The sequence below is a fragment of the Protopterus annectens genome, chromosome 4.part0 (assembly GCF_019279795.1).
Source record: "Protopterus annectens isolate FY-2018-M chromosome 4.part0, PAN1.0, whole genome shotgun sequence".
NCBI classification, from domain to species: Eukaryota; Metazoa; Chordata; order Ceratodontiformes; family Protopteridae; genus Protopterus; species Protopterus annectens.
Window position 1 is genome coordinate 377,985,590 of NC_056733.1, and position 24,678 is coordinate 378,010,267.

A 24,678-nucleotide genomic window follows, 5' to 3' on the forward strand; every position below is an offset into this window, starting at 1 on the left:
ATTGCATATTTATGCTCAGCACTTGTTTAGAACTTGTGAGCACTTCATGAGCTACTAATTACTATAGCACCCATTACAACTCATGTCTTACAAGTACACTGTCTGTCCTTACATTTCCAGCTTGCTTACAGTACAACAGCTGTTGTACACATGTAACTCACATATCTTGTGAGACATCGTTGAATATACAGGCATGTCCAACTGTCACGTACCAGTGCTATTGCCTGTCTATATGATGAATATGGTGAACATGTGGCAATAGAGCAATTGTCTCATGTACACGGTCAATGCTCACCTCCCAACATACGACACTACAGCCTGTGGGAGATGGACATATGTAGCCATGCTGGGGGTAATGCTCTCACCAGTCCAGACTGAACCTGACATTCATGTGGGGACGTGTAACATTTGCAACACACCCCACTCATCACATAGTCTCACAAGATCTCCACCACCACAGGCCACACATAGTATGAGTATGACATTTGCAGAACCTCTCCATACTCTGTGTAGGCACCAGAGGCAGCCCCCATCACCAAACACAACAACAATTACTTATAGCCCACAGACTCATGTGTGCCCATCAAATACAGACAATAGGGTATTATAACATACCCAACACACCAGTCATAGGTGATTCTGTAGGCGGTCACACTGATGTCCCACTCAGCAGGCTACACAAGGTGATAGTCACTTACATCTAGCTGTCGGGTAACTGGTTCTGCAACATAACCTATGCACCCATGCCACACCTCACCAGGTACAATTTGACTGACATTCTCCATGTTAAGTGTGACTGCCCTGAGATGTAACTTCCCAGACTACATGTGCAGGGACATGCAATAGCTCTCCGGTCTTGTAGCCCAGAAGGTATCAGCCAAGCCCTGGGGAGCATTCTGCATTCATCCAGACTAGATACCACTGTACAACAACTAACTCTTTCACTTCAACAGTTGCCTATGCTTCTGCTGTCATTCCACAGGCATCCAGTATCTGTCCGCTTTGAATGACTTGGTCAACAAAACACGATGCTTTGGCACAGATGACCTGCACCTGTCAGCCCTGGGAGTACAGATAACATGTAAGGCTCTTGCTGCTCCTATACTGCCTGTCTTGCACAGTTTCCAATAACATTCACCACCAGAATGGGAACAGGCAAGCAAAACATGGGGTCATGTGACTCAATGCTTGACATAATCTCTGATGCACGCAGGCAAGGCACTCCTTATAATGGACCACTTCAATATCTCTGCAGTGACTGGGACCTGGCTCTAGGCTCTGCAGAGCACACCTGCACTGACAGATTATACACAGACCACACCTTTCAGTCATGTAACCTGGACCAGAACACCCACGGCTGAGGTGTGTCCATATTTCACTATGTTGTACACACCTCCTGGCTGGTTACTTAGCACAATGCATCAGAGGTGATCCACGTGCAACTAACTGTGGCCAGAACTGCTATACACATTGTAACATGCTACGGATTCAACAACATACCCCACGGTTACTGGCCCTCATTTCTTGGTGTACTGGACAGTAGGGTTCAGACAGGTATTACTGATGTGCGACTGACACTACCCCACACTTAACTGGGATAGCTACTCATGTACCGACACATTAGGCCAACACTGTCCAGGATTCATAACCTCCACTCGGCTGGATCAACCCATACACACCACCACCAAGACCAACAATATCCTAGACATGGACGTTACCAACATGTCACTGGTGTTCCACACCTGTGGTTATCCCCTCGTTGGTAGTTTCCAAACATATGCTGATCACCATTGTTATCCACATCCCGGCACCACACCCTTCACGGCATACACAAGATTAGTACAACGCCTACTACAGACGTCTTATGACAGCAGTAGTAAACGTCATGACACCCGTGCAGATGGACAATGCATATACAAATGCTGAAACATACCCCAGTGCACTTCATTAGCACTTACACGACTGCATGGATCATGCTATTCCAAACAGAGCCATGATGGTACCCACCAGATAATGGACGCCACTCTGGGGGTCCAGTTCCATGGACATAATGTACAACAAAAGGTGGAGGCTGTTGCAATGTGGAGTACAATCCCATGGGTGGGGTAGCTCACTGGTCAGCCTCAGTAGTGCTCCGGGATCCCTTATCACATCCTCCAAACCTAGCTACGTAAACATTACTGCGACACATTCCAGGGTGTACCACAAAGCATTATGGAGGTATGTCAGTAGTCAATGGCAATACCCACATCTGCTCTGACATACGACGGTTACTCAGGAACATTACAGAACCGAGTGATGTTGGCAACATCCTGGCAGATGGGTTCAATGCTAACTTTACACCCTCTCACTCCCTACAGGGCCATAATCCATGCAGGAATATTGCAGGGTCCCTGCAGTCACAACTACACAGTTCCAACCTGCACTCTCTACGGCCTGGGACACAGACTCCATGTGACCGTTCAACATCCCAGGCTGTGATTTACACAAACCTCAGAATGACATGTCTCCCCACTTGGCCACCAGATTCACTAATAGCCTTGTATCAGACATTGTGGACCCTGAATGGCACACAGCAACAGTTATCACACTCCACACAGGTGGCGCCACAATGAACCAGAGGGACTATTGCCCTATACGCCTGACTGGACTGTTCTGCAAGGCTATAGGGCACATCATCATGGAAGTCATTCACAGACACATTGGTGGGCTCCAGACCTTTGATGCCACCCAGGTTGGACTTGTTATGGCCAGACCATGGCTCCTACACCTGGTGGACTCCTTTGATACAGTTACCAGGGTAGTTGATGATGGTAAGGGGGTCCACACAGCCTACATTGTCCTCTCATTGGCTTTCAGCACCGTTCTCCATTCTGGTATTGACAACATACACATCCACCTGCACATCGACCCCTACATCTCAGGATGTTATGCAAAGTGGCTCACGGACAGGACCCACCACAATGAGGGTAGCATACCATAGTACTTACTGTATTTCAGTTACACTTGGCATACCACAGTCCTCAGTCATAGGGCCCCTCATATTCGGTATATGCTTCCCTGAGGTACAGGCTAGCACAGAGGGACTTTCCCTGACTAGGTTTCCAGACAACTGCATACAAGGTGCCATGATTGATCCACCAGCTGATACAGCCTCCCTCCATAAGGGTGTCACTGTGATGGATACCCGATGTCGATAACATGGCCTCAAGCTGCATGACACATGGTGCATGAACATCCTCTTTGGATTACACCAATCACCCACTGACTATCACATAGGTGGTAGTCCCCTACATACATGTGACATTATACGGGATCTTAGTACACACGTATGTAGCACCCACTCCTTTGATAACCATATTGCCAATGTGGCGTGGATATCCTTCTATGTGGCCACCCTTATCTGTACTGGGTTTGTAGCTTGAACAAAGGCACCCATTGTACCTCTAAACTCCTGATGTATACATACATTCAAGGGTACAACACCCCGTTTAGGGTGTACCTTACAGAACAGCAACGGCTTTACATACCACAACATTAACACACCATGAGGATTATTGAGCTTCGATGGTTGACATATGCGGCAGAACTATGGACACCACGACTGTACACATCTGCATACTGCATACTCAGGGGTGACCTCTGCTGAACATACAGGGCCCATGTCCACAACAATATTAATGGATATACTCCACATAAGCAACATAAGCAAAAGCCACTGCGAGCAACATGCTCATGGATATGTGCACAAACGCAACGATGAGTGGGATGTTCTTGAGGGTTACATACCCAAACCAGACACTCACCATGCTTTGGAACATGATTCCTATGTACATCACACAGGGACACTCAGTAGCACTGTTTATGAGATACCTCACTTGGTGGATGGGAGACACACATACGCCAGGGATCACTGCAGTGGCTGTACTGTGCAGAGGTGCAGGTAACACATGTCTCTACTGTTCACAGACAGGACACTTCCCTAGAGAGGTGTCGCCGGTGTAAACGCTGTAGTTGGGCTTACACATAGACTTGCCAGACAGCATAGTACCTCACTATGAACCTGTGAAGCTATTACATGTCCTTTGTGCATGGTTAATTGAGTAGCTCTTCCATTTCGATTAGCTATCATGCTGTTACAGTGTCCCATGACTACAAGCCATATGTATCCTGTTATTGTGTATTGTACATGCCAATAGACGATACCTTTTGTTTGCATGATATAACTGTTATGCTGTGTAGAATATCTGACATATCTACCTACAATACTGTACATTACACATATTTTACATATTATCCCATAATGCAAAGCATACTTGCACAGCAGGACCACCTTAGGCATGTTATTGTCATTATATGCCCATTCACATGACTACTGTGACAGTTATATCAACATATACTATCCCCTGCTATGGCATGTACTTGTTGGACATACCCCTACCACTGACAGCGGGTGGTGTGGAATTGTTCTGTATAAAGCCCTCATGTAGCATCCCTTGTGGTGTCTGTGATGTTTACCTTGTGGCCCACAGCAGGACACACAATTTCTACAAGCGTTACTTTGCTCAGCAAGACATCACTACATAATACCTTTTCCCACTTTATGCATTGCAGACACTTTTAATTAATACAAAACAGGCTATACGTACACTAACAAACTGAAGTGTTCTACATACCTTGTTAGCGTTCCTAACGTACATATCTCTCTTACACCTTTACTGTTTAAACGGTTCTATGGTATGAGCATACAGTTTGAATGTCTGGAAAGTCATCCTTATACACGTCAATACCTGTAACATGTGCTTTCCTGCCGCCAATTGGTGTTCCTGAGTAGATTATTACATGCACGTCAGCTTTGCAGCTACTCCATTCACCAATTACGTGGCAACAGTGGGGTATAATTGAATTCTCCACTTGGGCGTTGCCCTTTTGCCCTACCTTCGGGAAGATGGCCTGTATGTGTTTTGTTGTGTGGAATTGCAACTGCTATTTGTAGAGACACAGATATTTTTGGATTCATGTCCCCCGTGGATTGTGTGTGACGTCCAGAGTATGTGGTTCTACATGTGAGTGTACTTGTCATCTCAACCATCTGATAAGGGACTATTGCAAACAAAACTTGTAACATCGCCATCTGTTCCATTATACAACAGCTACGATTTCACATGGCGCCTTTACAGATGTGTTTCTCACAAGGTATGTTAACGCTTCTGCAGATGTAATTGAGTGAGTGGATGTTTGTGATGTTATTACAGTCTGTATTGCTATTGTTTCATGTGTGGGAGATGTAGGTGGGTGTACATAGCATATACAGGCTTGTGGGGACTGCATTTCTACTTATTCCATATATGTGTGTGGGCTCCTTTCCTAATTGAAGACCTATCAGTTAGTAGACTGAAACTATGGTTGTTACGGGCTTATACATTGGGCCATTGTTAATTGGTTTCTATATAGTATGCAGGTGAGGTTGATACTTCCATACCTCTGGAAATACAGCGATATGTAAAGGAATGTTACTAAATGACAGCTGTCCCGTGTTATTTCTGTCACAGATATTTGCACTCATTGCAGTTGTGTTGGTGACTGAACCTCTTTGGCATGGGTTGCCACCTTTTCAAATGGCCATAGTGGGACATTTGCAGGACACACATCGGTGTTTACAGGCCGACACATACCCATGGTCAGCACACAGGATAGCACATACTTTTATCCTGAATACATACTTATTCTTGTAGCACTTTAGCTACTTATCATGTTTCATGTAACATTTACGTTTTTTAGATACAGGCATAACTATTTAATGCAACTATTACATACTATATGGGACATAATTATGTCCTACAATCTCGGACATTTGCCCTTTTTAATATTTCTTGTCAGGACACAACTGCCCAGGGAAGGGCTGTCCCTCGAAAAGTGGGACAGGTGGTAACCATATGCCTATGGCCAGGTATAACCACACCTACCGTAATGATCTACCTCCGAGTTAGCACTAACAGACACATGATGCAAACACACACACACACACACACACACATTACAGTCCCATGGAAAAGCACACGGCACCCTCAACACACACATACACAGACTACGGCAATCACAAACACAGTTGAACACAGTACCTACGTGGACCGCAACACCAGCTGCGATAACTAAATGTCCCTTAATATCGTGATAATATTATACGCGGTTCTAGTGTTCCGGTACTGTGTTCTTTCGGTCTTTCAGCCTCGTGATTATGCGTGTCGGTATGTGACACATTCCATAGTTGGCAGTATCCTATTTATTTGTACCTCCATGGTTGTGTACATGTCGTTGACCTATCTACATATTTGCAGATATAGGTGAATCCGTATATATCAACATATATCTCTCTATCACCCTTTCTAGCTCTATTATGTATATGTATATATATATATATATATATATATATATATATACATATATATATATATATATATATATATATATATATATGAGACAGAGAGAGTGACAGGCAGAATACACCTTTCATTGTGTACATGTCGGTGTATACTGTTACCTGGACTCCGCACGTTTGCGTTTGAACTTGTCACATTACACACCTGCCGTTGGTACATCTTGGGTAGCTTAGTGTTAGGTGATTGTGTACATGATTGCGTGTTCTACTCTTGACAGTGGTCATTTTACCCTTCAGAGCAGGCACTATTAGTACAGGGGTGAATAATGCTGGTTTCTCCTGTTCTGGACATCATTGACTGTGATCTGCGAGATATTCAGAGAAGCTTAGCCCTCTTTTGCGCATATCCGTATAGTCATATTTAAACAACACTTACCAGCACTGGGCAACACATATTCCCACTAACATGTGCTAAACATGTTCTGATGACCTGCATTCAACATGCATTATTCGTGCCTTCGGGATTATGTTACATCCCTTGCAGGACGTGGGACCGGGAACATGCACGACAGTCACTGCATTTACCAATTGGGCATCTGGGATTTGTACACGTGTTATGGCATTTTGTATGTGGACTGTACTATGGCTGTTACTCCATACTGTGATCAAATGGGTAACTCATTTAGTTTACATATGGATGAGACCTATTAATGGTATGTCCAAGTGATGTTTAATGGATGTGCTCCAGGATTGGGTATGTATGTCACAGTGAACCACACACTATAATGTGCTACACCTTCACACAACCGTAGGTGGAGCATGCTGGGGTGACAGATACCTGTCATGGGTACACCCCATGCTTTGCCACTACATCCATGATTACATTATATGGAGCCCCTCATTAACGCATGCAGAGTGTGTGGGGAACAGTGATTACACACATGGATCCCACAATTGGCTCTGCTCCACTGAGCGACAGTTGGTTACTCGATGTGGTGGTGACAGCAGACACTGTTTGCTTTGATTGATGATTGGCCTCTGACAATCGGGCGTGTACCTACCGATGTACCTAGGAACCTATACACACAGTACCAACATATGCTGATAGGTGCGTGTACTGTTCAGGTGTTTACATTCCTTGTTCCAATAGCTGTTGTGTGTACAATGGTTGAGGGCTGCCTATGTAGGATTCACACAGTAGGCCACCTATACATTACAATTTACAGGTGGTCGTGTGTGTGTGCCATCCATTTTACTGTGTGTGCAGGTGGAGACTTGTGTCAGTCCGTAGGGGCTTACACTGTCAGAGTATGTGCTATACGTTCCCTCTTTGCCAAGGCATAGGCATAATGGGCATGCCTCTGTCTGCCTACTGGGGCTGGAACAGGGTTTTTATGGTCTGAATCCCTCTGTACCTGTGATGGCCTTGGCAATTGCAGTGGGCTGTGAGGGCCTTCACCATTTTGTCCCTGCTGCAGCTGTTTCCGCAGGATCATATTATGTAGCATGGCGCATACTATGAGGATGTGGGCACACGTGCCTGGAGAGTACTGCAAGGCTCCACCAGATATGTCCAAGCAACAGAACTGTGATTTCAGCATCCCAAACACATGCTCTATGATGATTCTGGTTTGTGCGTGTACCTCATTATGGTGTTCTTGCATGGGTGTGCGTGCATTTCTGATGGGAGTCATCATCCACAGCTCCAGTGCATAGCCAGCATCCCCCACAAGGTGGCCATGTGGGATGTCCCCCCTGACAAATAGCTGATACAGCTGTGAGGCATGCCAGATGTGGGAGTCATGGTAGCTTCCAGGGCTGCCAGCTCACACATCCATGATAATGCCCTGGGCATTGCACACGTCCTGGCAGTTGATGGAGTGGTATCCCTTGCGGTTTATGTAGTGCCTACCATGCTCACCGGGTGGTGACTTGATATGTATGTGCATGCAGTCTATCTCACCCAGTACCTTCGGGTAGTGTGCCACATGGTGGAAGAGACACATATTGCTGGCCAACTCCTCCTGAGTTCGGGGGAAGTATATATGCTCATTGGCATGTGGTAACATGGCATCCAGGAACTGGTGTAGTACCATGGATGCTGATGCCTGAGAGATCTCCATTATATCTCCAGTTGGCCTTTGAAAGGTACTTGTGGATAGTATTCGCAAGCTTACACATACCTTCGTGTCCACTGGGATGGGTTACCCTCTGTTGTTTCTGGATCTCAGGCATGGCCGGCACAGCTCAACTATTTGCTGTAAGATGTCCCTATCCACCCTGTAATGCTCTACTATCTCCAGATCATGTAGCCCCTGGTAGGTTACCCTTGGTTTGAACACTCTTTTCCTCCTCCGGGGCCTGCGGTGTTTGCCAGCATCATCCTCCTCAATACCGTCAGTCTCTAACACATGGTGATGAATCACAGCTATGGCAGCTCCCAACATGTACATTGTAAAAGTTCCCCGTATGTTTACACCTATGGTGCAGTGTTTGGGAATACACAGGTGTGTGTAGGGTGCTTTCACACTTTATACTATTGTGCTGTGAACACCGATGATGCCATAGGGTGTGTATGTACGATCATAGCTACAGGGTATCTTATGTGTTTTACGACAGGAACTACTATTGTGGTGCCTTTGGTGTTGAATTACATTTGGCTGCCGTGGATTATCTCTTGCCCTTCCCTTTACATTTCTTCATGTTTCAACTCCCATTTTCTGGCATGCATCCAGCAGCCTGCTTTCATTTGTACTTTCCTACACCTGGCTTATTTTGCGTAATGTGTTCTATGGCCAGTCTACTGCAGGTTTGCTTTGCTCTGCTATGACAGTTCTCTTTTCTTTGCAATCCGACACCTCCCCTATCCTGTTTTGCAGGTTTCTGCGAGCAGACTTGTCAGCTGCCGTCGATTGCCTGCTGTTAGTTAATAGGTGTTAATTGCTCAGTTGTACTCCAATTACCCTACTGCGGCATTTCCTTATTTTCTTCCCCTGACCTTCCTGTTTGAGCTATGGTGCGCGGCACATGCGTCCGCATACCGGGTTTCGGGCACGTTTTCCTCCCCATACACATGCGCTTTCGGGCACCATATGTGCTCTCAGCTAAATGATGCTATAACTACCTCCCCACCCCTGTCCTGCAGCTTTTCTTAGCAACGGCCAGGCCAGATTTGCATTGCTCCAATGTGCTTACAGCTATGGTGGCACACCCCACTGCTGATGTCATGTATACCTCTAAGCCACTCCTCAGTGTTGTAGCGCTGCACCGTATGGTACATCCTTAGTCTGGCGGGATGTTTGCGATTCACTATTGCCTGCCTCATTTGCATGGCGTTGACTACTAATTCCTAGTTACCGTGCCGAACACTGTCACACACCCTTAGCAACCCTTGCAGTTTGGTTGTGGTGTACCATGCATACCATTGAGTATTATGATGAAATCATGATTTGTATTACATTGCGATTTTATGACATTTGTATATATTTTCTTTGTGTTCCCGTTTGCGCACACATGCCCTGCGGTTGTACTTTGCGTTACTGTGGACTTGACATTAAATGTTGTTTTTTAGGTGTTGTGCATCTTTTCTTATGCCATTGGTTGTATATTTAACCATTGGCATATGTTAATTTTGTAATACATGAGTCTGGTCCGCTTTCATAGCTCCGATGTTCTGTTTGGAAAAATGTAAACTGTGTTTTTTGGTTTACATTTCTGTGGGCTTACGCTACACCTGCACCACTTCATGAATCGCTATGTACCTTCATTTGCATGGTATGGCACTGTGCATGGGGTGATTAGCATACCTAAGCCGAGGGCTGCACAGATCTGGCGTACGTTGGTAGTGCACATGGAATTGGATCGTACCTGAATTGCTCAGCGGCCATGTTTGACGTTATACCACCTATGCTATGCCTGCTCCTGGCACAAGCTTCATGAATCCCGGGGAATAACTTTACTTCTCTGTCTGATCTTCAGATAATAGCTATTATAAAATCTCTAAAATATTTAGGAGTCCATTTTATTCAAGTCAATAAATGTAAGATATAAAGCAACTTAGTTAAAGTTTGGAATTCTGCCAAAACTGATTTAGAAAGATGGGATCATATAATATTTTCACCACTTTCTAATGCTGCCATAACTAAAATTAATATGTCCATAAATACTTTTTGTCTAAATTTGTTTTCTATTATCCCAAATAATCTTCTTAACAATATCACTTCTACCTTAAGTAAGCATATATGGCATCCCAAATCTCCCAGAATTTGTTTGTGTCTTTCGGCTCTTCCCGGTTAGGGGTCGCCGCAGCGGAACTCCAGTCCGCTAATGATTGGCAGTAATCTCCCAGAATAAATTATAATAAGTTAACAGCTCCAAAAACACATGGCAGTCTTACCCTTCCTGGTTTCCCTTTATTATTTAATTCTTAACTCTAGCAGTTTGATAAAAAATATTAACTTTAAATGTAAAGATAAATCATGGTCACCTATATGGGTTACAATCTGGGGAAAAGGGTTGTGCACCTGAAAAAATGTTAGTTATTTTACCTTGAATGTGTTGCATATGTGCATTGTCTAGTCTAGAAAATAAGCTGAAACAGAATGCATTTTGTTCTAAGGATATTAAGATATGCAATATGAATAGAGTTAAATCCATGTTGAAGTAGTGTATTTTAAGTGGACACAGAAGACCCTGAATGGAGTAATGCTAATTTATTCACATATGTTAGATTGACCTGCTAATGCAACATTATTTTACAAATGTCATACACAAAAACAGAAAATAGAAATGTTAAGAAGGGAGCCTAATGGAACACCGGGGGGGGGGAGTAGCATAAAGAGGAAGATGATATTAGGTTATCTTGCAGCTTTCACCTGGCTTTCATTGTAATTGCTTAACCTCTGGGGTAGCATAATGCATTGTCCAATTACTGAGAACTTTGATAGGAGATAGTAGTTGGAGGTATCAACTAACTTTGAGAAGTGATTGACAAGGTGCCTGCATCTATATCTGTTAAGGCCAATGTATATGTATCAACACTAGAATAAGTTCCATTTTGTGAGTTATGTAGTACATTATGAGTGTTAATAAGACAAATCTGAAAGTGTAAAAAGGTAAGAAAGATAGTACAGAAGGGCTGAAGGCTGATAATTACTGACTTCAGATGAAGGACCACCTTTATGGAATGGAATAATTATTACTGGAGACTCCCATAGTATGAGAACCTGTTGTTAGAAAAGCCACAAGTTTATTATAACAGAGATAGGAGAGGAAATGGATGAAACAGCTGCCTTTGAAAATAATGGGGTGGTATGATCTCAGAAGCTAGTGGATAAGATTTAAGCTTCTGCAAACATGTTGATATGGCATACAGATTTAAACTACTGTATGAATGGCAGTTCTACCTGGACAAGTTGTCCTCCCCAGCTTAAAAGAAGAACAAATTAGCTTCCTATCCAAACAAGTAAACACAACAGAAATTTTAAACATTATTTCTAACTTAAAATTAGGAAAATCCCCAGATCCAGATGGTTTTCCTCAGAATATTTCAATTGTTTTATTAAAAAGCTCTCTGAAATATTTGTGGTTTTGTTTAATGATATAACTGAAAATGGTTTCCAAGATTTATACTTAAATAGATCTAAAACTATTCTAATTCCTAAGCCCAACCTCAACCCTACAGATATATCTAATTACTGACCTATAGCTCTTATAAATATAGTTGCCAAAATTTTGTCTTCAACTACTACAAAGAGAATAAAATATGTCATTCCTTCCATTATATGTTCTTACCAATATGGATTCATTAAAAATAGACAAATAAATGATTATAGACTAAGTTAGAATTATTGAAACTAATTAAAGTGTCTAATGTAAAATGCATTTTCATTGTGCCATTTGATGTCTCCAAAGCATTTTACAGAGTAAATATACTCTTTTTCTTAAGGGCTGTAAACATGTTCAGAATTCCAAACTTCTCTATTAATTCAGTTAGTTCATTATATAAGAATTCAGCTACTCAAGTAATCATTAACAACATAATGTCAAAACCTATTATATTAAGTAATGGAGTAAGGCAAGGCTGACTCCATCACCCTACTTGTTTAATTGTTATACAGAACCGCTTCTTTTATTTTTACTTTAAAAAACACATTACTGTACCTCATGCTACTTCAAAACTAATGTCTCATTGACTGTCCTTGCAGACAATTTAAATATTTATTTTTCTCACTCAAATATTGATATATCTAATTTTTCCAAGAGATCTCTTTATTTTTACAATTCTCCAATTACAGTCTTAATCTAAATAAGACAATTGTATTTCCTTTGAATCAAAATAATAACTTTACTTCTCTGTCTGATCTTCAGATAACAGCTATTATAAAATCTCTAAAATATTTAGGAGTCCATTTTATTCAAGTCAATAAATGTAAGATATAAAGCAACTTAGTTAAAGTTTGGAATTCTGCCAAAACTGATTTAGAAAGATGGAATCATATAATATTTTCACCACTTTCTAATGCTGCCAAAACTAAAATTAATATTTCCATATCTAAATTTTTTTTCTATTATCCCAAATAATCTTCTTAGCAATATCACTTCTACCTTAAGTAAGCATATAATGCATCCCAAATCTCCCAGAATAAATTATAATAAGTTAACAGCTCCAAAAACACATGGCAATCTTATCCTTCCTGGTTTCCCTTTATTATTTAGTTCTTAACTCTAGCAGTTTGATAAAAAATATTAACTTTAAATGTAAAGATAAATCATAGTCACCTATATGGGTTACAATCTGGGGAAAATGGTTAAAATACAAAGTCAGGTGCATCCTAAAAAGCCCTACTATGTTTAAACAGACTAAATCCTAATAGGTTAAAATATTCCATCAATTACAAACTGAATCAATTAATTCTAAAAACATTTAAAGCTTTTAGACTTATATAAACAAATAGATCTATCTGACTTTCCTCTATTAAGAAATGCTACTATCTCAGATATAGTCTCTAAAAATTCTAAATTCATTGAAGACCTTAGATTAGAATGGCACCTATCTAAAGGATATTTATCAATTCTAATCAATTATGGAATCTTCTGTCCTTAATTATCCTTATAAAATAGACTTCTATAATAAATTAATTAAAGTATTGCACAAAGAAAGGTCAAAGTCCAAGGCTTACAAACTAATATTGAAGGTAAAATATTTCCAATATTTATTACTTTTTTCATTTTTGGTTAAAACACAATCGGGTCTATATCAGCTGACCAACTGTTTAGGTGATCAAACACCTAACATCGATCTTCGAATAACGAACCACACAATTGTCGAACGTCCCAGGGAAACACGTCCCTTGGCCGCAATATAAAAAACAATAATTAAATATGCCAACTCCGAGATTGCTCAACAGTAGGGAAATAGCAAACTACGGCGAAAGGCCAAGGGAAATCTTTCCCTGTGTTAAATCAGCTGTTTGCCATTTTGCTTTCGATATTAGAAGATCAATATTTAGGTGTGTGATCACCTAGACATTTGGTCTTCTAATATAGACCGAACACAATCATAACCTTGCAAAAATTTTGAGTTAAAGTGACTAGATCCTTATCAAATAATTATAAATTATAAATTCATTCACTTTAAAATATTTTCTGCATTTAGTTTATGGTAGCACAAAATGCCTACTTTATTTCTGTCAAGGAAAGCATGTTTTTAAAAGAATCCCTCAGATCACTTCTTTGCTTGTAAATAGAATAATGCTGATCTTTTTTATATTTTATGGCTATATCCTTATGTAACCTCACTTTCATCTTCTTTAACTCTAAAATTATCAAAACTGGTATATTGTAATAATTTATTAACATGACAATTTACCATTTTACACATTTCTCCTTCTGAAGTAGAGGGCTTGGATCTAAAGACTCGTATAAATATTTTTATTTTAATAATATTGGATATCAACTCAAAATTTCTTAATTTTCAACCAATTTCATGGGAATAATTTTAAAAGTACAGCCTTACAATATATTAAAGCTTACAAAGAAGGGTGGATTGAGATGTTAATCATTTTATATTAACTCATTTACTTATTATATACTTCATCTGACAGATCTAATAAATATAAGGTAATTACCTTAAATATTAGTCATACCTTTCTCCTTATTGACTTCAGTGTTTCATGGTTATAATTTAATTTTCAGTTTAAAAAGAGTTGTTGTGACTACCTTTCCCTTTTCCCTTCAGTTTTTTATTGTCCGTATAGATTTTTACTTTGCTGTATGTAGTTTATTGTTGCAGCTTTTATGTGCCTTTGCTTCCCTTCTAAATTTTTAATGCTAGTCACAGCTTTTATGTGTCTTTGGTTCCCTTCTAAATTGCTAATGTTAGTCTTTGATGTTAAATCTGCTGTATATGCAATCTCTGATAAAATGTTCAATTCAGAATGAGTTGTTTTTAAAAATGTTTCAATAAAATGAGTATAAAAACATTTTTGATGTGGCTAATGTGGGCAATCTGAAGAGTGGAGGATGGGTGGATTATCAGTTGTGCAGACGTGAGTTGCTTGTGGTGGGAGTGATGTGTGTACACATAGGTATTACACCATAACAATGGGAACTGAATTGTTGTGTTTTCAACAGAACTCAGGAAGGAAAAAAGGCATGGGATATTTTGATCTGCCAGGGTACAGTAAGTATTGTACTTTTAACTATAATTGCTTTCACTTGTTTCTGTTGTTGATCTAAATTCCAAAAGTCTGCAAAGTATTGTTCCTTGTTAGTGAATATCTTGATCTTGTTGTGTTTCATGTAAAGAAGCTAAAATAGACAAATTTGTTTTTGCATTGAAGATATCACATTTTGCCTTTTTGTGGCATCATACTTAATTTCTAGTATGATGCAAGAACCTAATTTAACTCAACACTGCCTTATAGAGGCCATATGGCAGAATGACAGAAATCTTGAGTTGAAATATCTGGGTGCAGAATCCCAAAGAAGGTTGAACAAAAGATTGTGGTCTAAATTATTGATCACATGGTTAAATGCTTTAGGTTTCCATTTTCTGAGGCTTTAAGAGAAGTAGTTATGTACTTTGAAGATCATTCCATGGTTGCTAAATTACAAATGTAGACAGGTAATAATGGCATTTGCAGTAATGCCAGCTGCTACAATATTTCCAAGCACAGATATAACTATTAAGTCAAGCATGCACTGCACAGGTATTTAATTAAGTATGCTTTACATAAATATCCAGTTAAGTATACTTTCTTAGAACCATATTGACAGTCAGCACCATTTCCAAACACAAATACTCCAAAAATGTTTCAATGAAAGCACTTTCAGCAAAACTAGGAATAAATCCTTTTTAGTAGGAATGGGGCAAGCCCATGTGAGCCTCAATGTGGGGGAATGCCTCCATACTCCAGAACATAAATATACTTACTATGAGGTCGCACAGCAGTGGAGAAAAGGGAATTCTCAGCTAAAGCTAAAAGTGCTTTCTGTGAAAAAATTCACTTAAATGTCACTATTCCAAATTGCTGTCAACACACTGTCATACTTCCTGCTTTCTCATCCATTATTTCTGACTGTTCTTGTTGGTATCATAATTAATTTCATTATTCCAACCAGCTGCATTGTAGTATGTGAAAAATGCAACTGGAAAAAAACACTTTTATTCAAAGCTGAAATCACCAGTGATCACCAGTTCATCTTTACTTTGGATAATCGAGCAAGCTACTGCAGTATGTCTTCAACAATATCATTAGTGGAGTCTGTTGAAATAAAAAGCAGGCATAATTATTTGTAATGTAATGAACTGTATGTATCAAGAGGAGGGCAGATCCCCTATATGCTGAGTATGGGATCTAAACTGGAAGGAGGGTACCTGATGCACTGCTTGCAATCTCTGCAAATAACAGCCACATTCCTTCCTCCTTGGTTTTGTCTAAATAAACTATGCTGAATCCTAGTACTAACATTTTCAGTGACAATTATGTGATATTTTAGTCAGTTTCTGTAACACCTGAGATGACATAAAGGCTATAATCGGAGAGCCAGGCTTGTAGTAACAACAGCAGACCGCTGATTATACAGGCATAAAATGTGATGCACCAGTTTTATTCCAAGTCCTAAGTTCTAGAAGTGGATTTGAGAATGCGCTTATTTGTGGCTGAGAATCAGGTTAGGGTGCATGCCCCTGTACTGAACGAGGTTGATGGTATACACAGACATATTTTTTAAGAATTTGTATTGAGGGCTGAATATATAATTTTACTTTAGGTTTGATCTTTAAAGGTGCCTGCAGTGTAATGGGATGTGGTGTGAAGGACATGTGTAAAATGGCTTGATGAGTGAAAACCTTCAGTTTAAATTTATAGGTTCAGGATGTCACTTATCTTTGGATCACATGTAATGAAAGCATGGGATGGGAGGAAATACTGTAAACTAGCTAGACAAATATTACAAAATATTTTTAAATGTGGAAGCAGTAGAAAATTACAACCTTTGGAAGAGGCGATGAATTATAAATCAAGTAAACGGAAGAGTCTAACTGTTGCCAGGTTCTGCTAAACACGGCAGGCTTTAAGACATGTATGCATTTCCTCCATCTGATGAAGTTTTTGGAAATGAAAACGCAGTGTGCTGAATTGCATTAATGTGAATTTTGGTGGACTGAAAAGTCGTTTTAATCATTTTTTCTATGCGAATTTTGGTGGACTGATAAGTTGTTTTATGCATTTTACTTGATGGACTGAAGAGTCGTGTATTAATTAAACTATAGCTTGCAGACCAGGATTTGTGCCCTCTTCGATCTGTTCTGGTTTTGGTGCTTATTGGTTATTTTCGGAACAGTGATTCTGCTTTGTTTTAAGCAGTAGAAAATTCCCATTATATAGGTGATATCATGCTTGCTGGTTGCATAACAAATGATGATGTGGGAAAACTGAGGAGTTAGCGGAGCATATATTTTGTTTCCATATTAAAGGGAGTATGGGAGGGTGAAGGACATGATAAGGAAACATGACTAGTAAATTAAATCAAAGCAATATGATTTTTTCTAACTGTATTGCAATCGTAAGAGTGGTAGGAGGGGTGTGTAGGGGTAGAAACTTTGAATATCCAGGCACTCTAATTGGAGGACTGTCTCAACACTTATCTAGGTATGGACGAAAGTCCTAGGTGTTTGCAGTCAGTGTCTGAAAAGAAGAACAAGGCTTTTTTGACCTAAGAGTATAAGCTAAAAGAGAGGGCTAAAAGGAAGTGATAACACGGGAGGTTGTATTCATCCTCTCTTACCTTTAAATGAACTTGGAAATGCATATGCTGTTGTAGCTTACTCTGTAGATATACTTGCTTTCGGTTATTCAGTGTCCTGTCTGATCTTTCATCCCTTGACAGTCTTACAAAAGACCTGCTTACTGTGTTTAATCATCAGGGCATTAAACTACACGAAGTTCCTTATTTAATGCCAAAATTATAGATAGATTCATTTATATCAATTCATATTACTTATTTATATATTTAACTGCATACTTGTATAAATCATTCTTAACTGGATACTTATTTCAGCACCTGACAATTTTGTACCAGCCGACATGATTGTAGACACCATTAGGCATTACCTGTTTACACTTGGACATGCTAGTGCTAGCAATGTAAAGTCTATCACAATTTACAATATATGAAGGAATTGTTCAGAATGTATTTAAAAAAATGTGACAAGAGAAAGACAGAACTATTACAGAACAAAATGTTTTCATCCCTTGGCTAAGAATGCATTGTCTTGAATGTAATCCAAAAACATCAAGACGCTGGTAGGAAACTATAGCTGTTAACAGTCTATTTAACAAAAATATTTTAATTTGATTAATAGGGAGATAAAGTCATGACAGCAAAAGTCAAATAGTTTACTGGTGTTTGTTTTTAAGTCAGGTAGGTCAGACCTGATAATATTGTAAAATGTGCAATACAGTAATGGTACTAACCTTTTTAATAAATGTGACAATCTAGAAGCTGTTGCTATCAGAGCCAGTATTAAACTTATTAGTTAATACTGAAGCCTGAGATGCTCCACATTTTAAGATTCCTGGATATGAAAACTTTGGCTGTGTGTAGTGCAATTCTAGGTGGAGGCATTATAAATTTCTGCATAACTCAGCTCATCGTAGTTGATGTTTCTGGACTCTAATTCTGAGTTTATGACTGTAACAATGTGTTAATTAGTTCATATACCTGAATTAAGGTCTGTGGTTTGTTACTGGACCCCCTTAACATGAATGTTGAACAGCATCAACTATTTTTAGATATTATTACAATTCAGGTGACTGACTCTCCCTTTCTACTAATTGGTGATTTTAACTACCCTGTGATAAACTAGGAGAAATATATATTTTCTGGTTCCCTTGAATTAGAATTTGTTGACATGATCACCCTCATGGACTATCGCCAGTTGATCAACTTTCCTACAAGGCACAATATTCTAATAGGTTGATTACTAATGTGAGACTTTTAGCTTAATTAGGGACATCTGATCTTATTTCTTTTAAATTTGACTTGTCATTTAAATGTATTTTTGCATCTTGTGTTATGGTAAATGAGTATAGACAAGATAAAATTGAATAAGTATGATAGTCTATAAAACAGTCAAATGAACTATGATCTGCTGCTCTTCCCTCAGTTGCTTAGAGGCTTGGGACAAACTTTGTGAATTATATATCATTCCATTTAGAAGGACATTAAGAAGAAAATGTGAACCTAGATACAAAAAAGCATCCCTGTTTATAGGATTAAATACCTTGATAAGGTTTTGAAGAAGAAAAGGAATATTTTCTTTGTTCATAAGATATATGCAAATAAAAGATGATTAAATGATATTACAGCAAAGCTGAAAAAGATGATTCACCTTGTAAATCCTAATACAAATTTAGAGTGTTTTTTAGTACTGATAATATGAAATCATTTTTCAAGTACAGAAACTCAAACCTGGGAACTACTAATGTTTTAGCCCATTTAAATCATAGTGGAATGACGTTTAATTTCCCTGGTTGAGTGGCACATTATTTCATGTTGCCTTTACATGCTTAGCTTTTTATCATGCTCATAGGAATGGAAAAACAAATCTTATTTTTCAAAATGATCAGTGTCTAGTCTTTGATATGGCTATAATACATTGATCTTTACATGGGGTGAAACCACTAACCAGTAAAGGTCCTGATGGCTTACTAGGTTATATAGCTTGCACATTGAGGGATAGTCTTACAGACTCTTTGTTGGTAATGTTTAACAATTTGCTGTAAGCTACTACATCTCCAGATAGTCAAAAAACTTTCTTATGTAGTCAGTGTTTATAAGAGGGGAGGATCTAATTTAACTAAAAATTATCACCTCATAAGTTTGGCAACTGTGCAAAAGAAATGTTTTGAAGACTGCTTGCTCCATGTCTTTAAGCTAAATAATTCCTATTCATATAACTTGGACACGAACCAGTATGGATTTCTTCCTCATAGGTCCAATCTAACTAGGCTTGTTGGCTTTTATGACCTAGTTAGTGTGACAATGGATAGTTGACTTTCTGTAGTTGTCACATGTTTGTACTTAGCCAAGGCATCTGACAGCCTTCCGCACAATATTATTTTGTCTAACCTTGTTAGCTGTAGAGTTGATCCTTATATAATAACTTAGATACACAAATGGTTGACTGGCAGAAAACAGAAGGCACATGTCCTGAAGGTACTATTTGATTCAATTCCTATATATTATGGTATCTCCCAGGGCTCTGTACTTGGACTAATGGAATTTAATTTTGCCTTTTCCTTTTTTCCTACTCTTTATTATCATTGGCTGTCCAAACACACTGCCAATTATAAAAGAGGATTCCCTATTACTATTACTAATGATGAAGATTTTTGCCAAAAGTATTAGCTATCTCTGTAGAGTTATCAAATGGACAAGGGAGTCAGATTTAAGGTTTGATGTCAATAAATAAAAAATAATGTATTATGAAAATCCTATGATTTTAAAACCTGTATATTTAGATAGTCAGATTCAGTCAACAGTTAACTCCATTAAAGATTTTCATATATTTTTGGGGGAACAAAGTACATTTTGCAAACAAATATCATTCGTAAGGGCTCCTGCCTTCAAATTAGTTGCCATCATCTTTAAGATATTTTTCTCCAGAAATCCTACAATGTTGTCTACATAGTGTAAGACCTAAATTCATCCTAACTTGAAATATAATTTTCCTTTCTGTTCCAAAATTCAAGTCAATATCAGAGACAGATGGTAAAATAAAATTTACCACTAAAATGCACTGTCTGCAAAACATGACTGACATGGACAGGCTTGTAAGACTAAAGCTTTACAGTGTAGCATATCAAATGATTTTAGGTAAGATGTGCCTTGCATTCAAACTCTGATTTTCTTAATCAAGACCGATTAATATTAATTTTTCTACCACAATGAGTAATGCCACAAAGAGGAGATATGTTTATCACTCAGACTGCCTTATGATTGCAGACTGTCTTCCTAGTAATCAAACACTTTGAGAACCTTGTCTTATTCAAAAACAATCATGATCCTTGGGTTGAAAGACATAGATATGATGATAATTTGAAGGAGTCCGTGCTTGATGACCATTGGGCCTAAAGCAAAAGATTAGGGGTACTTAAAAACTTAAATTAGGGTGCTAGAACTGTGTCCTCCCTTTCTCAAGAAGGGCTTGGACAAATCACTCACCCATTAAGATATCTAAATAATGCAGATTACAGAAAGTCTATAGGTACTTCTGGTGTCAGACTAAATTCTTGCACTGACATTTACCTTTTTTGAAGATGTAACTTCTACCTGAAGTATCAGGAGCAGAAGTAGATCCAGAAGATGCAGCCAAAATTGCAACCAGGATTTTTGGAAGTATATGCTAGCTTCAATTAGGAAGCCCTCCAGCCCAAATTCAGCCTACCACCCTGGACAATGTATAGTTCTGACCAGCATCCCTTTTCAATACAGGAAAAAAAAAAACATTCATAAACTGACATGCAGTAGACAAATTTACAGTACAATGAAATATAACCACTGTAAATAGGCAAGTACATCTCACTACACAAAACAAATAAATTACTTTTTAAAAAGTAGACACTGATCTACATGTTGTATTCCTGGCTATACCCACAAATAGAGAGAAAGTTGAGGGCATGTGCAGCTTGAAAAGCAGAAGGCTATTTGAGTAGAGCCTGAAATGTGCAAATGAACTTGTGAAAGAAAATGTCAAGGCAGATGTACACAACAGACATATGTTGCAAAAACAAAATTACTATGTGGTTAAAGAGCTTTACTACTGAATTTGTGACTGTGACAGTTTTGAATCTGAAAAATAACACGACCAGAAGATTGTGAGCTGAGAATTCCAAAGACCACAAGGGTGAACACCTGGACTTGTTCCCCTTCTGGCCCCATGTTAGCAATTACTCCTGTGTTTGCATAGGTCAGGAAATTTGATATTCAACATTGTTTGCTGTTGTGGTCTTTGGCATTTTCGCCATCCAACCTTTCATTTGCATTGTTTTTGGATATTTTTTAAGATCACATTATCATAATGTTTCATCATATTTTTAAAGTTTTATTTAGTTTCTTCCTGTTTTGTTGTCATGTTTTGCTGTCCTGTGCTAGTCTGTCCTTTAGTCATGTCTTGAACTTATTATTACTGCTTCTTTGACATGGTACTAGGCAAGATTCTGTTACAGTTGTTACCCTCTAAAAATGTATTGTTTCTCCTGGCCTGTTTTTTATAGATATCATTTATTCTAGCTACTGTCACATAATTGTCCTACCCTTTCTTTTGAACCATTCCTCACAAGGGTCATTGTCATATCATTTGCTATGTAGAAATGTGTCAGTAATGTTCTCCATTCTGTTAAATTTTGTTTTTCTCCTTGTGTAAAACTAACACAAAATGAGGTCTTATGATCTGTTATGTTTTTAAATGTACTGCTAGTGTTTCACCAAAATGAATGATCGTTATAAAACTTTAGCAAAATCCTGTATTTAACATGATATATACTGACATACCTCTCAACCTCTAAGACCGAGAAATCTGGACAAAGCCATATATAATTCCTCTGTAATTTAAGTGCTAGCCACAAAGTTTGAAAAATCATTTTATGCTCAACTTCTGAGAGACTTGCTTGGCTATAATCACCTGCATTAGTAGCTGAAGTTAAGTACAAACTTGCAGTTTTAAAAGTACTGTATTTTATTTTTTCTGTACCGAATTATCTGTTTCACTGAAGAGTGTGTGCTGTGTGTCTCTATGCAATTAGTTCCCACCCACCCTCAATGTTCTCCTCCCTGTTCTTGTGTTGGTATTAGTGTTGGTATTAGTGTTGGTGGCTCTGGACTTGACCGCCCCTTCTCTAAGTCTGTATTTGAACACTCCTCCTGAGTCCATCTCATTTGCTCACTTAACCAAGTACAGTGAGATCATATTCTGAGTCTAGTGTTCACTCTACTTAATACAGAGAGAAGGTTTGAGAAGACCAACCCACTTAGGTTCTTCCTTCCTCTCTCCTTGCACTTTACTAAAAATAAAAAAAAAATTCCACTTTATTCATCTGCTTTTACTGTATTTGTGTTTCCTCCTACTTTATTTTGCTTTTGCCTCTTCTTAAAAGTACCCAATTTTATTTATTCTGCTGCATTTATTACTGCTTGGTAGTAGCCTGATTAAATTGTAACTGTTATTCTAACTCCAAAGAAATCTTAGGGTCCAACGATCCAACCAATAATCAGCACAGTGTCCCAAAGATATAGCCACGATCCACACAATTTTCTTAAAAATGCAGCTCAAAGACACGAGAATGCTGTCATTCTTGACAATCACACCACTTGTGTTACTGTAGCTTCGCTATTCCATACTATAACATGGGCAGAGAGCTTTCAAACAAATCTGACCGTCCATTAGCCATGCCTTAGCAATGTAGAAACAAAAATGAAGACAGTACTCTTGTTTCACGACCCATTCGATAGTATCTGAACGAAAACTATAAATGTAGGTTTAATGGCAAGGGTTACCACAAACGATATCTCTCAGTAGTGCTCTCTCATCGAGCAGTTTTTCGCTGTATAAAATGGCCGCCACAAAAGACGGGGGCTTACCCAAATGATATGTCTTTGAGCTGCATTTTTAAGAAAATTGTGTGGATCGTGGCTATATCTTTGGGACACTGTGCTGATAACTGTTATTCTAAGTCTTTCGGTTTAAGCACTTGGGCTTCATACCGGTTATTTTACATTAAGAAGGTTTGTGGTCTGCACTGTTGTGGCAGGACAGGTAGCTTACATCCTTTTAAACTGGAAACTGCTGATTGAAGGCTCAGTGTCTGCTATTCTAAAAGTGTATTAGTTCTGGTTTAAGCACTTGGGTTTCAGGCCAGTTATTCTACATTAAGAAGGTTTGTGGTCTGCACTCTTGTGAGAGGAGAGGCTGGATTCTGCCCTTCTGAGCTGGGAATTTCTGGTCACATGCTTATTGTGCCTGCTTATTTGAACTGTCTCTTTCTGAAATTGGTACGCCTTGTTGCTGTAGACCAGATTCAGGCCTGCTGAATAGAGCTTTGTTTGTATAACTTGAGCACTGATCCAGGCCATCTTTTTTTGGAGAAGGTTCCCCTGCACCCTAGTAGCGGAAGTGTGCAGTTAGAAGTTGTCTGATTGAAGACTGCTGGAACAGGGCTCAGTTTTGAGCTTTTTTTTGGTTAATTGGGTAACTTGTTTAAATCAGTTTGTTCGTTTTTTATTGCTATATATATATATATATATATATATATATATATATATATATATATACATATAAATATATAATTGCACTTTATTCATCTGTTTTTACTGTATTTGTGTTTCTTTCTACTTTATTACTAGGGGCATTGACTACAACTCTGAACGGAGATATATAACAATAAGTATCCTTTTCTGTGCCTTTAAAGTGTTTTTTTTTTATTGTAACTTCTTTATTTTCTGAAAAAAAAAAAAAATATATATATATATATATATACTTGTTTCCCACCTTTCTAAGCTAGTATAGTCCAGTTTTCAGGTTAGTGCTGAATTCAGGGATGTGTTACAAATCTCTGTGTTTGCCCATACCTTACTTGTATAGAAGGAAGTTTTTCTGTTCACCTGTGAAAGAGGGGAGCTTTGAGCAGCCTATCTGTCCCTGGAGGAGTGGTCTCAGCCCAGAAATTAGTAGTTTATTGGCCATTTTGGGCTAATTTCTATCTCTTTCATTTCCCTGCTATAAATACCGCATT